Below are 16,013 nucleotides of genomic sequence, written 5' to 3'. Positions count from 1 at the left end.
ATTTTCAATAGAAAAGGCTCTTTCTTTGCAGAACTTATTGCACAAAAACATCACATTCTGTAAAATAAAAAATGTGAAATTTTCTTTTTTCTTTTGAATTTAAAGGTAGACATAAAATAAGTACAGACTGCATACAGCAGACAAATGATTATATAACAAACCCCTTTACTCAACTTAAATCAACCTTTCAAAACAGGCTTTTTTCATATTCACCAAATAAGTCAGCATAAAACATAAAATGAAGGCTCTGTATCTTCTATAACAGAAATAAAGGTATGGCACAGTTCTGCTGACCTTAAATTTGCCAACACAATTTAAAATACAAAAGAGATCACACCCTATAGAAACAAACAAGTCGCACAAGTTGCTTTCTTAATTCAATTTATAGTCCCTTAAAAGGCTTTTCAGCTAATCAAATCAAATTGTGACAAAACAAAAACAAAAAAGAGCCTTTTTACTGAGTTCTCACTGACCTATATGAAATTCCACTCAAAGTCAATGAGGTTCTTCAGTAGAGTTGAAACATGGGGGTTGACAGTGACTGCCTTCTTCTGTACGACTTTCCCTGTCTTCTTGGAGATGATCTTGCCCAGGGTAGCTTTGGTCCCTCTCTCTGGGTTTATGCCAATAAAACGTCTAAAAAAAACAGCAGAGTGAGTTCAGCATTTGGATAGAAATGAAAGATTGGTATTTGAAAACAAATGATGAATTCAGTATTCAAATGCATTTTCTGAAAAATAAAAACATAAATGAACAATACAGGTCTTACCTCTGAATGAATTCAAGCGTACAGACAGCCTCATCTTGATACTGTAGGTTAAAGATGTAGTACGCTGAAAACAGTGTGGCAAGCCCTGTAACAAAGGTGGGCTGAATTCCCTCACATATGATGTGACTGACAAAGCTGATCATCCAGCATCCAGCAGTTAAACGCTCTTTCCCACCTGAAATTTAAAATCAAGAATAATTTTAATTTTAAAAATAACAATAATTCTAAGTGGCTGCACAGTTGTGTGGTGGTTAGCACCGTCGCCTCACAGGAAGAGGGTGTGAATGACCAAAAAAATTGCATTGTAAAATGCAATCACTCCTAAAATGCATTTTGCATTTCAGGAGTGAGACCCTATTGAGTGCAAGTTTGCAAGGTTGTCTCTCATTCGTCTCTATGTGGCTCAGTGATGGACTGGTGACCTGCCCAGGGTGTACCAGCCTCTCCAATGACAGCTGGGATAAGCTCCAGCCCCCCCTGCAACCCTGAATTGGATTGTGGGTATAGAAGATGGATGGATGGACTGATTTTCTATAACTGATAATCCAAAGACACAACAATTTAGAATGAACAAATAATTTACCATCTATGTGTTAAATTATCTATCTGTGAGAAAAAGCCAGTTTAGCCAATGAAAACACATGCTGGCAAGGAATTTAAATTGCACACACAAAGAACCAGGCCAAGATTTGAAGAAGAAACTGTCAAGTTGTGACGGGACAGCGGTAACTACTACTCCACCATACAGCCACGTCTTAATTATCTTTCTTGAAAAATCATTATTAGTTGGATGAAATACAGCCAACCGAATGAGCTCATCTGGTGTGCATGTTCAGTATTCTGCAAAAGTCATGGGCCATATTCAGATTATTTTTTGTAGCAAAGTTCAACATTCTTATTTATTTATCACATTTTATCAAAATTTTAAAAAATCTCCGGGATAACTACAAATCTGATGATGGCCAATGACTTTTGAATTTTTAAAAAAGTTAATTTACTGAACACATACCAAGCAGTACTAGACGGGGTGTCGATGGCAGAGTGAGAGTCCTCTCAACATCAGCAACTGTAGCAGATGGCTGTAAAGCACAAACAATTAAAACAAAGGTGAAAACATTAGTTTTATATTATGATAAATGTCAACAATTGTAATGAATATGAATAAAAAGTATGAAAAAACTAACATCTGCAGGAAGAATGAGCCCATCTGTGCTCTCTTTGAAGTGGGCCATCAGTAGCTGGACAAAATGGAGGGCCATCTCTTTATCTTCACCCTGGGAGAGAACATCTTGAACATCTTTGTTTGTGGGTTTGCTCCGGAAGTATTCTACAATTGCTCTCCCACATTCCACCATGGCAAGCTCAAGTAGACGCAGTACATCAAGATCTGTAAGAAGCTGAAAATGAGCTATGAAGTATGAAGCTTGGAGAAACTTGAAGATCGAGAGTAACCATCTCTGTCTCTTAAACCAAAATTAGCAAAAAAAGGTCATGATTGCCAAAACATTTTGACTTCTAACACTTAACACAGCTCAAATATATTACTCTACTCCATCATGTTTCTGATACAAATTTTAAGCAGAAAAATTACTTGTTTTAAATGCATCCAACAGCTTCCGGAGCTGAATAACAGGTAGGAGGTCTGCAATGTCCTCCCGCTGCAAATATTTCAAGTCTTCTTTTGATTCTAAGCCAGAATCCTGGAGCCTTGCATTTAGTTGCATTTGAGTCTCTTCAGAAATATTTGGCAATGCCTTGAGGATGATGCTCTGAATTTGCTCACCCAAAGTTGACATGGTTCTACAAAGAGGATAGAATGGTGAAGAACTGTCAACGCTATGCCACCAGCAGTGTATTCAGGCAAAGGATAGTAATCACGCAAGTTATTCTGATTAACACAGCAGTAACTTTTCTGACTTTGTGAAAGACAATAAACACCCATAGGCCTACTGGGTACACGCACAGCAAGATATTTCTCAACAATAAAATGTACAGTTGAGTTTCTATGGATGAGTATTACTTTAATTTTTACCCACAATCAGTCCCTCCTCACTATCATCAATCACAAAGAGCATGCTCTTTTTGTACTTTGTAAAAAAAAAACAGGTTTGGAATATTGCAATGAATTCTCATGTGTCTTGTGAATACAGTGGCACATTCACTAGCACAGACCTGACATGGGAATATTTTCAAAGCAAACATATAGATGAAAACGTAACAGAAAAACACTTTAAGAGACGACAAACTTGTTAAAACGTGTAAGAATCAACAGCAATAAAATACCAAGTCAGCATAAGTTTCAAGCTGATTTACCACTGCAGCATTAATCGAATAGAAAGAAAATGTTTCGGATAGCTCAACTGACTCAAGTTACCGCGTAACATCAATTAGGCAGACATAAGTAATATGCTTCACTCAGGACTGTAAACGTTCACGTTAATGTTTGATTAACTTTCGTGAAAACTTATCCAACTGGTTGGTACATTAGCAACCCTAACCCATTTTCTTTTCCCTTTCAAATAGCCTATAGCTTTTTTATGCTATTAGCTCTCCAACCAACGGACGTGAATAAGAATTAAAACAACCCTGAGTGATTACAAGTCGAATGTGTTATAGTTAGCTAAAAAAAAAATGGAAAAAGGTTAAAGAACATTGCAAGACGGATTCAATGACTTTTCACTTACCTAGGGATGTGCTCAGAAAGTGCAGATTAAGCTGGATCCGTTGAAAAGAAACGTTTGCTTCCACATGTCAATGTGTGCCCGAGAAATATGGTAAAATTCTGCTACAGCTGAGCCTTCTAACCGTTAAATCCGAGATCATTCCCAGAGTGCAATGCTACAGCACAGTATATAACAGTATTTCAAGAGAAAGAGAAAATATTGCCCAGAATGCATTGTATTATATGGTATGGTACTGTTTTAATAAAACACAGTTAAATACTGTTCCATTTTCACCGTTTTTTTACAGCATTTTGTTACAGTGTGCAGATGTTCTGTGCTATGGACAACTTCCATAGAAATCTATTTTGCTGGTGAAGAACAGTACCATAAGTATTCAGCACTGTAACTATTTTGGTACAGAAAAAAGGATGTGGATCATTTCACGGTACCATTAAATCAGCATCCAATCAATCAGAATCAGAAAGTGTAATCCCTCTGTTTGTGAACCTTTTTTTTTTCTCTTTGTTTTTTAAAGCTGACACTTCTAACTTTCCACAGGTTAAAGAAACAATGTTGGCACAGCATAGGAGATTGCAGAAATGCATGGTACGAGCATTGGTGATATTAAAATATAGCTTATTCATTGGTATTAATGCATGGAAATATAAGCATAGTGGGATCTGTCAAATCCACAACAACCAGCTTCTTGTGTGGATAGAATTTATCGGCACAGGGCAGGTGAGACTCCAGTGGCTAATTAGCATTTCTTAGTAGCACAATATGGAGACTGTCCTCAGTGACAGTAATAACTCACCATGTTGACAAACATTTTAAGCATCACACAACTAGTGCCAGCTTTCAAGGCAGGTGATATATTATATACGGTATACTTGTAACCATATGCACAATTACCACGTTTCCACAATTTTAAATAAATTTCAGTCAAGGTTCAGTTTTCTTTTCCTTGTATGGCAGCATACAGTATTTCGATTCATAACTACATATAAAATTTACTTTTTTTTGTCTGTTTAACACTTGCAATAAGACAATCAATACCCCAATTGAAACCTATTTTCTGAGCATGCCCCTATTTTGGACTTGGTTGATGTCTAATTCTGTCTCATATTCATCCCAGTCTCCACTTGCTAAAAGCAAAACATACCAATTTTTGGTCTGTATAGAGAAGCAATTAATGTCACTTTAGGTTTTTTAAAACTGAATTTGAAAAAATTAAAGACTTTTCACACAATATTCATGTCAATTGCACTTACACATGACATATTTTCATCTTATGTGTCCCTGCTGTCATTTTATTTTAACCTTTTTTTTGTGATTCTCATATTATGCATCTTTTGGAACTTCATTTTTTGACTTTATTGAAAAATCACTTCCCTCTTTTTCAGATTAAATTGTGCTTTTTCTCATTTTTACCCCTTCCCACTTAAGCCCACTCAGTTCTGCCTTTATTACACAGACCTACTATATCGCTGCCTCCATTTGGATTAATTCGTGTCCAGAGAGCTGAATACTCAGCAGTTCCACTAATAATTCCATCAGTCATTAAATATTAACATAATGAAACCAGTGTCCTGAGTTGTAAAAAGTGATAATAAAAAAAGGATTGGAGGATAGTAGCACAAGGGCTGTCTAATGAAATTTTTATATTTCTCTTATAGTGTTTTGAGTGATATATTCATTATTCTATAATGACATTGGTATGTCTCAGAAGTTGGTAATTAGCCCCCTACTCATATAATAATCATGTTTCTTCTTTATTCCTTTTTCTCTTTCTACTTTCACTATCAAATGCCATAATTCGGCACATCACTCTTACTTTGGGAAATTAAATCCACGACAGCATCTGTGGTTTTTGGCAAGGCTACCGGCATGCGCGTTCATAAACAGCCAACCAATCTTCCCTGACCTGAATGGCTGGATACAGAGTCCTGGTCACTGTATTTCCCAAAGTAGGCCCTGCAAGAGGTTTATTTCTCATAGTCATGTCAAGATGAAGATGTCCGAAAATAAAAATATAAATATGGGGTTAGGGCTCAGTGCTTCTGTTCAAAAGCTCTGAAAGAATATGTTTGGCTTGGATCGATGCCATTTAATATTGTATAATTTGATATTATAAATGCCATTTAATTTACAGAAAGCTGACTCTTATATATCATTGTAATATCCTGCAGTAAAAGGAGGATAAATCCTGGATATTTTAAAAATATTTTATGAAAAAGGGAGTCTAGACGTAATAATTATCCTTTTTTTTTTTATCCCTGTCTGTCTCTTTTAGATGTAACTTCAAAACAAATTGCGGAAATTCATCAGCAATGAGCATAAGTTTCCATTTGCACATCTATATTGGATTACAGATAATAATTTATGTTCAGCGTCCTTACAAGAAGACAGGGCAATTAAAACAAGGTTCTAGATCAGTACTAAAGTCATAAAATACTTGGCTTGACGATTTCACTCAAAGTTATTGGGATAGGAAGGGAACCTACAGAGGAGCTCGGACTCAGTGTGTGGGTCACTGTCATTGTCACCCATAGACTTATTGCTCAGGGGGTGGGATGACTCACTCATGCCCACTGAAGTGCCTGACGTGCAACCATATTATCCAAACCAATAAAACTACTAGAGAAAAGTTGTCCACTGTTGTCATTCTGTCTGTAAAGGTTTAAAAACTATTTAATGATTGATCTTTCTATTGAAAAATGTTGCCAGACATAATCTCTTTATTTGCATAAAGCTATTATTTCTTAAACTGTACAACTTGGAGTTTGAAAGTGAACCCCAGTTTTCCAGTTTGACAGTTGTTTGCCAACTACAGTTTGTTCTGGTGACTCTGGTTCAGTTCATTAGCTGTGAACTTCACCGAGCCAAGCCAAGAAGTTACGTTGCCCTCATAAACTTAATAACAGTGTTGCTAGAATTATAGTATAAAGCCCAGTTGGTGAAAAGTAAATACATTTCCAAGAAAAAGTGTCTATTAACAAAGATATTGTGGGTCGCCAGTACTGTCTCAGATATACAGAACACACAAGTTATCCTTTGGTGTTTGGTGCCACGCTGCATTATTTTGGGCTAGTTGCAAACGTGGCCTTATGAATGAGTGACAGAGTGTGTTAAAGCAAACAGGTGTCATGGTGTCGGGTTTTAGAATACTCAGAGTTGTGGAGTTGTCCTGTTGTGTGGCATGTCTTGTTTTACTTCCTTTGCTCGTGGGCATTTGTAATGGTCTAAATGCAATGCCTTGCAAAACTACAGCATTTATCCAACTTTGTTTTATGTTTATTTTACAAAACAGTAAGACCTAGACTTTACAACACCACCAAGCGGCGGCATAACTAAGCAGCACATGTAAGACCAAGGGACTCTCCAAACAAGAGAGACACATTTTATCAAAGAATTAAACACTCTAAGGGCCTTTAACTCTCTAAATAAAAAATGTAAAAAATATGGCGCCACAACAAACCTACCAAGAAAAAGAAGACCACCAAAATTCAAGGACCATTCAGGTGACAAAGAGCTCAAAGGTAACGCTGAAGGAACAGCAAAGTTCGAAGTTCATGAAACCACCTCAGTTTGTATGCTGTATGAGACTCCATAAATACGTGGAAGAAGGCACTCTGGTCAGATGAGACTAAAAGTGAACTTGATGTTGCATGTAGCATCCCTCAGCACCTTGAGAGCACTGCAATGTATCTTTATTGGCAGGAAATGTTTTTATAATTGAAAGAACGGTGGAGGCACAACATGCAGAGCTTTAGACCATCACCTTCATGGACACGGGAGCCCTAAACTTATGCATGCTCAATTTTATGGTCTTTTTTTTTTCCACAATTAAGAATGTTTTGCAATTTCAAAGAGATAGCCATGTCAAGTTGATTGGAAGATACCAACCTTTAATAAATACATTTTATTTCCAAGTTGTAAGAGAATGAAATAGGAAAACACAAGTCAATGGCACCGTCTGTCCTCTATCGCCTTGTCAGTCGGTCAATGATACTCATTATTTTCCCAAACTCGATATCTCCATCTTCTTTGTTATATTGTTCTTTGTTTAGTTTTTTTCTGACTGTACACTTTGGCACCCAGGGAGCATCGACAAAATCAGGATTTGTGAGAAATTGGAAGTGTGACCGGGCTCCAAATCACTTGCATCCCCTCTGCTTAAAGAATCTCCTACCAGCTAATCAGACCACCGACTGAATGACAACCTGACATCCGGTTCATGCAGAGACTATTTCTCAAACAATCACTTCACACCTTACTTTCAGCCATCTGCCCACCCTCGGTATCTGTCAGAGGTAAAGTGTGCCGAACATACAACAGATTAACACCCAGAAGCCTGCGAGGCAGCAGTTGGCTGTCTCTCTCCTGTCTCTTTCCACTATGCTACACCATTATCACCACTTTTTACAGCTTATGTTCATTTGTATAACACGTTTACCATTTGCCCTAGCAATCTCATTTGCAAAATGGCATTTCCCGATTGTCAATTATGGGAAAAAGAAAGAACACTTTTTAATTCTAAGGTTTTATACATCAAGACATAATATGATAATAAAATCATCTGGGCCTTATGGGCCTTAAACTTGTCCAAGTAAAACCTGAGATCAACAACATTATATTATACTGTGCCATTGTTATTTAACAAAACCTTTGTCACAATGCAGAAACACCGTGTGAAAAAGCCAAGGTGCTGCTAAACAAATGCACTTGATTAAGTGATCATCAGAAATTACGAGTCTGGAGCATTCAGGTATGTATTAACCCAGCACCAAGAGTGCTGCCCATCAATCTGGCCAAGCTTATCAGGCCATTTCCAAATGATTTAGAATCCAACACGCCCCAGTAGGAAACACATGGAAAATGTGGAAAACGTTCAAGACTATTGCCATTCTTACAAAGATTGGATGTACCTGGATACCCCCCCATCAGACTGTGCAATACTCAGAGAAGCTATACCAGCCTGTGGATCACAGGAATTTGCATTTCCCCCTCCGGCATCAGCTCAGTGTGTGGATTTTGACTGACGAGATCTCACCCTCTGAGCTTTCCTGACAAATGTTACCTCTCTGTTGATGTAGTACTCTTTAAAGAGAGATAGCCCTCTATAAAGCCAGAGGAATACCTCACTGATTCACTTGCTCGATGCATAGAGGTCATGGTGCATCAGCTCAAAATAACTAAATAAATGTCCATGTAGAGTTAGGTGTGTAGGTGTATTTATTTCCAATTCATGAAACCGCTGTCTAACTGCATCATCCAGAAGAAAGCAAAAACATTCCTGTACAATAATTAAGGAAATGAAATGAAGTTCTTAAATCCGGACATATTAGTTCACAGATCCAACAGCATGATTCTTAGATCTTTTTTTCATTTCTGTGATGACATAAACTGTTTCAAGAGCCTATTATCTGAAATAACAAATTCATGATTTTATTTTGAGGGCCTCTGAGGTTAAAACTGTGTAATGTTCGAAACATTTCAGAAAATAGTGTAAGATGCTTCCACTCTTGTCACCCTTCGTGTGAAATGCACCATTTGATCTCCTCTCTTCAACGATTGAAGTCAGCTAATTAGACTGTCCTCCTCTCATTTGCAACCTCCTGTGGTGTTTGTTCATGCAGACCAAAATTACATATAATTCCGGTCAAAGAATATGTAAAATCTAGTGGTCATGTCTAACTCTAACCAAGTAGTTCTTTATTTCTAATCCCAACCAAGTAAAATTATTTTCTAAACCGAACCAGGAAGTTTTGGATTGTTACAGAGTAACACTGTACTGCTACTTCTTTATTTAAAGCACTTTAAAACAACAGTAGCTGCGACAAAGTGCTGTATGGACGAAAATCAATAAACATGAAAAATATGGAAAAGACAACAGAAACAATAAAACACGATAACAGAAGTAAGAGCAAAAGTCTCAACATGTGTTAAAAGCCAAAGAATAAAAATGTGTCTTGAGATCAGTTTTGAAAGTGGACAATAAAGGGACACTTCTAATATGTAACGGTGAATCGTTCCATAATTTTGGAGCGGCAACACTAAATGCTCTGTCTCTGTTCTAAGCTTTAGTTTAGACCTCGGTACCTCCAAGAGCAGCTGATCAGCTGACCTGAGGCAACGAGCGGGAGAATATGGGTGAAGCAGCTCAGAGAGGTAAAATGGGGCAAGGCCATGTAAACTTTTAAAAACAAATAAAAGAATCTTAAAATGAACCCTAAAATGCACAGGCAGCCAGTGGAGAGAAGCCAGGATAGGGGTGATGTGCTCCCTCTTCCCGACTCCGGTTAAAAGCCGAGCAGCAGCGTTCTGGACCAACTGGAGACGCCTGAGGGAAGTCTGGCTAACTCCAAAGTAAAGAGCGTTACAGTAATCGAGCCAAGTTGTAATGAAGGCATGAATTACTGAAAAATTATTAAAAATCTTGCCAGCTGCCTAAGATGATAGAAAAAAGACTTGACCACTGCTCCAACCTGGCGATCTAATTTAAGATCAATGTCTATTATAAAACCCAAATTAGAAATTTTGTGCTTCAAATAAGACGTCAAGGGGCCCAGATCAATAAGGGATGTTTCAAAGAGGCTGCTGAGACAAAACACCATCACTTCTGTTTTCTTGTCGTTAAAGTTTAGGAAATTTAAAGCCATCCAGGCTTTAATGTCTTCAAGATAGAGTATGGCAACCCGACCGAAGCCCGACGGGCCGGGCCGGACTCGGACAAAAAATTAGAATGTCTTGTCGGACTCGGGTCGGGCTCGAAAGCAAGCAGACATCGTGAAAATTATAAACAGCCAGAGGACAGGTTTCAGTTCATTGCAAACGTCAGTTTTTGTGATAAACATAAATAATTGAATATGCATAAACAGGGCTCTCAAGTCTCACGCAATGAGCGTGAGACACACGCATTTCAACAAGTTCACACGCCACACGCCACACATGCCATTTCTCACGCTGAGAAATGATCAACTTCGTTGCACAGAAATTCTAATGGCCGATACTATAAACGAGTCAATGGCAGGTTATTGTGCGCTCGTACAGCTCAGAACGATAGCTCTGGTACAGCTGTCTTGATTTAGCAACCCATCGGCAAATCACAAAATAGAATTTCTCAGCCAATCAGAAAACAGAATTTCTTGTTGCCGGGTGTGAAATAGCTTTCAGCTGCAAGCACGTGTCCCATGAATGCACAGCGGACATAGCCTATTATGCTCTGAATGCATGCAGAAGTTGTAGACAAGCTGGAGGTGGAAGAGAACCGTCAGGATCATCAGCAGGTCATATCTTCATTTATTTGAATCTTTTATTAGTTACTATAGTTTTCCTACTCCTTGTAAAAGACCAATACCTGCCGATTAAAGTGTTCGTTGGAGTAGTAGACCTAAATATTCAGCACACACCCTTTGACATGAGCAACTTAATGAAAAATGAAAAATATGTAGGAGTGTAATTAGGCTTCCGTGGTTAATATTTTTCAAAGGTGACTGGTATGAACAGGTTCCCAATAAGGCTATCTACAATTGCCAAACTGGTATTAGTTCTGCCACACTGAAATGCTGATGCAGAGAGGGTTTTTTCCATGGTGGGGCTCAATAAAACCAAGACCAGGAACACGTTGGCTCTGAATGGAACTCTGTCATCCATCATGACTGTGAAAATGGCTGACATTGAGCCACAGTGCTTTAAATGGGAGCCCCCAATATCAGTCATCAACCATCAAAATCTGCCACAAACACTTACAACACTCATAAACAAACACAGAGAGGGACTGCTCAAGGGGCCCATTTGGGGTTATGTTTTTTTTTCTTAATTTAATTTGTCTGTTTTTTTGTTTGTTAAGACTTTCCATTCCTAAAACAATTTATTTTAAAATATAGCAGAATTTAGTGTAAAAGTGAAGATTTGTGATTTTGGTATAAATAAAACAATTTCTTTGTTCTTTAAGTAGCTAGTTTATGGCGATGGGATACTGCAAGGGACCCCCCCCCCCCCCCCCCCAAAAAAAAAAAACCCCGAAAGAAACCCCCCACGCACATGGCCCGGCCCCTGCCCCGCCCGAATCTCACTCCAAGCAAACTTGAAAACTTGAGAGCCCTGTGCATAAATGAAAATGTTGGTAGGCTATTCGTGCCTCATGCCGTGCAGCATGCATCTGTGTGCATCTGTGGTCTGTGCATGCTCGGTGCGCACGCACGCATATCGAACATTCAAACAACTTTACATTAAACATTAGCGATCAGTGCAGCCGAGCTCAGTTGGCTGGAAGCGCTATGAAGGACATTAAAAGAAAAATTAATCTCGGGCTCGGGTCGGATTTGAGAACTTTTCTGTCGGTCGAGGGCCGGGCTCGGACAGAAAAATCCGGCCCGAGCCAGGCTCTACTTCAAGACATAGAAGTAGGGGCTTGATCGATAAGGCTCCTTTTTTTAGTGGCATGTATATTTGACTGTCGTCAGCATAACAATGAAAGGAGATCCCATGCTTTCTGTATGCTAGCGAGACATTTCACGTAGTCTGGGCTTTAGGTCATTTCATGACATAAAAGGTCTATTAAGGACTTAAAACCTTTCTTAACATTTTGATAAGAAATCAGATTATATAATGTCAAATTTCTTAAGTATTAAGCAAGATATGCAACAAAAAAACTGCAAAATGAGAGCGAGCGAGAGAGAGTTATCTCAGATATGTGTGTCTGACTGCACAGATTCTTGTCCTGGGGAAATACGCCACGAGTATGAATCTGTATTCTCCTGTGAGAAATGACAGATGCTTTTCTAATAGCTCAGACACATACTAATGACGCTGACGTTATTTACAGCTTTGCGATCTACTGCTTGTAATTATCAAAAACATGACCTTGCCTCATCCTTCACAGAGAATCAATGAATACAGAGTGGCATATTGGAAAGAGAATGTCAACACCCAGAAGTGTGTGAATGAATTTAGTACTGGGTCCCTGAAATGGATTGATCAGCAGCTCAATAAAAAAAAAAATGAATTATGTAAGGGTCACAAATGCATCAACTTTTATATCCACTCTCCCACTTAAAACTTGAAAAGGGTAAAGGGGCAAAATAGTGTGCAGACAAGTTACACTTCAAATTTCTATTTTCAAATCCATAATTACTATTATTTTTTGGGAAACATGAGTATTCCCATCTTTTGCGAGCCAAATGAGCAAATTTTGTTTGGAAATCTAGCTGGATAAGAGGATACACTGCATCTTCAGTCCAGCATCTCCAAGTATTCAGAGATGAGCAGTTATTTTTTTTCCCCTAAATTTGACTGAAAACCATTTGAAATACAGGAACTCCATTCTTTACATTGTTTCACTTCAACTATTCCAGTGGGGCTGTCAAACTGAAAACTGCTTTTTAAACATGGCGTGAGAAGGGATGATGGAACTGTCTTTGCTTATATGTGCATGGGTCATTGAGCAATATGTTTTTGGGGATGTGCACAGACCACTTTATTTCTACCTCTGAAGCACCCTTTTGGTCTATGACCCTGCCAGAAATGGTAAATGAAAACCATTTGTTCTAATCTGCAATTAGAGTGTCAAGTTGGACTAAAGGTAACAACACAAAAAGCTTTCTGACAAACATTTATTGTGGAACTGAAAACAATAAAAAAAAAGGGTCTTTTATGGTCTTTTCTAACTTTTTCAGATTTTATACAATATTATAATGCAATGCCACATTGTGCCTCTGGAAAATTCTGCATTTCATCAGCCCGTGTGTGTACATTGCCGTTAGAAAAAAAAAAACATGAAGTGGTCATAGAGCATATGATAGATGAAGAGAAAAACTAAATCTAAAAGAGCCCTCTCTCTGTCATAAAAAGTCAATCGAAGAAAGAAATTGGCTTTTGTCCTCCATTACGCAATTTAGAAAAAAAATGATTGCTGATAACATTTTATTCTTTTAATGACTTCTTCTGTAATTGTGTTTCAAACAAGACGACAGCTGGAACAAACCAACTATCTTCTTTCAACGAAAGATACAGTTTTTGATAGATTGCCGTTTGCAATATTAAATCCACAAAAGACATAACATCAAGAGTGGCTTTATAAATCATTGTACTAAGAACAAAGTTGTAACTGAAGAAGGGTCCCAGAAAGATAAAAATAAAAAGATGAAAAATGTTTTTAAGAGAAAAACAAAAAGATTTAGGATTTTTTTTCAATCAAATGTTTCGGCTCATTTGGTTCAAATTTCGCAAAAACATAAGGAAGTGATACGACTTTCGGGATAAGTCACTTTTCACATTCTTCCCTTTGAAAAACCAATCCGTGGGAAAGTAAAACCAATGTTAATTTACCAAAAAAACATTTTGCCAAGCAAGACTTTACTCACAGCTGCAGATGTGGCTTATGGGAAACTGTCAGAGAGGAAAAGGGAATAAAGAATGTAAGTGTATGTAGTAGTTGAATTTCGAGAGTATAAACGATATTTTCTGGAACAGGTGTTTATTGAACAATAAATTATGCACTTCGGCTACACAGAAAACAGAATACCTGCAAACCAGGTGTTTTTCATAGAGATATTTCAATGTCAAAGCATAAAAGGCAAAAAGAAAAGAATAAATGATATCATAAGAAAATGTATTGACAGGTCATAGTTTGTGCATGCTCTCTTACTGGCATAGCTGCAGGTTGGGTCTACATTTAGTCTCTAACAGGGTTGGTTTACTGTCCACACCAGTTCATCATAGAAAAGGGAACTTCAAACTTGCTAGTTGTCAATGGAAAGATCAGCTACTTTATTTTAGATCTAGTAAACTATTATCTCACACTTTGCTAAATTTTCTAAAGGCTGCAAAAAGAACCCCAAACTATAAATTGACCAAAAGAAAACACAGATAAGAGTGGATGAACAAACTAACAGTTAGACAGTTGAGTTAAGCAATGTGTTGGCACTGTCACAGATGGAGAAAAAAAAGCTGATAAAAGCTGAAAAAAAATAAGTTATTCAAATGATCAAATGCTAAGACGTTGTGTCACAATGTTAATGCTCAAAGCATTACCCTCATGCACATGCAAGTCACCCTGGCCACGGGCATTAATGCACTGCTTTCCCGACCTTTTGAACATTTTGCTGGATGGTCTTTCTCATCTTTTTTCTTTCTTTAATTTCCCAGTGGCAAGCTGAAAAGTGGTCACATTTGCTCCCAGAACACATCCACTATCTGTCTGTCTGTCTGTCTGTCTGTCTGTCTGTCTGTCTGTCTGTCTGTCTGTCTGTCTGTCTGTCTGTCTGTCTGTCTGTCTGTCTGTCTGTCTGTCTGTCTGTCTGTCTAACCCAAAGTGTGGCCATCTCTGAGTTTATATACGGCTTCCTCCTTTGGTAATACAGTTTCAGGTTACATCTCTGGATGCAGCAGCAGATTGTGTTGAGTGAAAATGGTTTTCCAAAGTACTCCAGATAGCAAGTGGAGAAATCTTCTTTTTTTTTTAAAACTGATTGATGATTCTCTGACAAAGTTTGGCACAAAGTGGTGAGTCACTATCCATCCTTGATTGGAAATACTAAGCCGCTGGTGGATGCTGATTTAATTACATTGCATTACATTCCTTATTAGGCAGATGGCTGGAACACGTTTGCTGGCACTTTTGCTTTTTTCATGGGCTTTATGTCTCCAGTCAAAAAGCTCCGCCTACTTCCTTTGCTAAAGTAAGCCTGTCACAAAAGTGCCCAAAATGATTTAGTCTCAACCTTAATGGTTATTCATTGTTTAAAGACATAGATGGCACTTAGAAGTCAAGAAAAATTAGAAGCATCAGTAAAGAATTTGCCTTTTTAGGATGGAAGACCACTGTTGATAAAAAACAAACCTTGTTCTGAATCCTGTACACGCACAGCTGTACCTCTAAATGTGTGGTCATGCTGTCGAGGCTGACAAAAGATACCAAAAGGTATCCCTAACCTAAATGTCAGGAGACCAGGTGGGGTGATGTAACAGTTACAGGACCTACCAAAAATAAGGCTGCATATTTTTGACACGTTATATGTGATGGACCAACATGCTCACAAAAAGACAAAACAAAAGAAGACGGTTATAGTTTATCTGTAATGCAGTTAGCTGATTCTCGTTTACAGTTTTGAAGGATTTGAATGTGGCTTGTGTGAAATCAGGAAACATGATGTGAAATGTGGATATCACAGTGCCGTGTATTGCAAGACAACAGAGGGTTTTGAAAGGCTGCAAGCTTCCAAGATTGCGATGTGAAATTCTGACCAATCATTTTTTACATAAGAAGAATTCATTTTCATGTTCGTCTGAAATGGAACTAAGGTTGCTAACTGAGGCTTAATCTGTGAGAAAGATATGATAACAATAGGGTTAGAATTTATGTCTCAGTTTCTGATGAATAACATAACATGAACATGCTGCTGTTGTAATGTTATGTATTTCAGTAAACGTCTGGAGTACATACACAATGTTTCACTAGTTTTATTACAGGAATCGACCACAGCTTCAATCTTCTCTGATGTCAATAGCAACGATGAACCTAACTCTGCATCTGTCTGTTATCCTCTTTTGCTCTGAGCTTTCTCCAGCATTGAAAT

The sequence above is a fragment of the Odontesthes bonariensis genome, chromosome 22 (genome assembly GCF_027942865.1).
Source record: "Odontesthes bonariensis isolate fOdoBon6 chromosome 22, fOdoBon6.hap1, whole genome shotgun sequence".
NCBI classification, from domain to species: Eukaryota; Metazoa; Chordata; class Actinopteri; order Atheriniformes; family Atherinopsidae; genus Odontesthes; species Odontesthes bonariensis.
The sequence above is the reverse complement of the archived record's forward strand: the minus strand, read 5'-3'. Positions refer to the sequence as shown.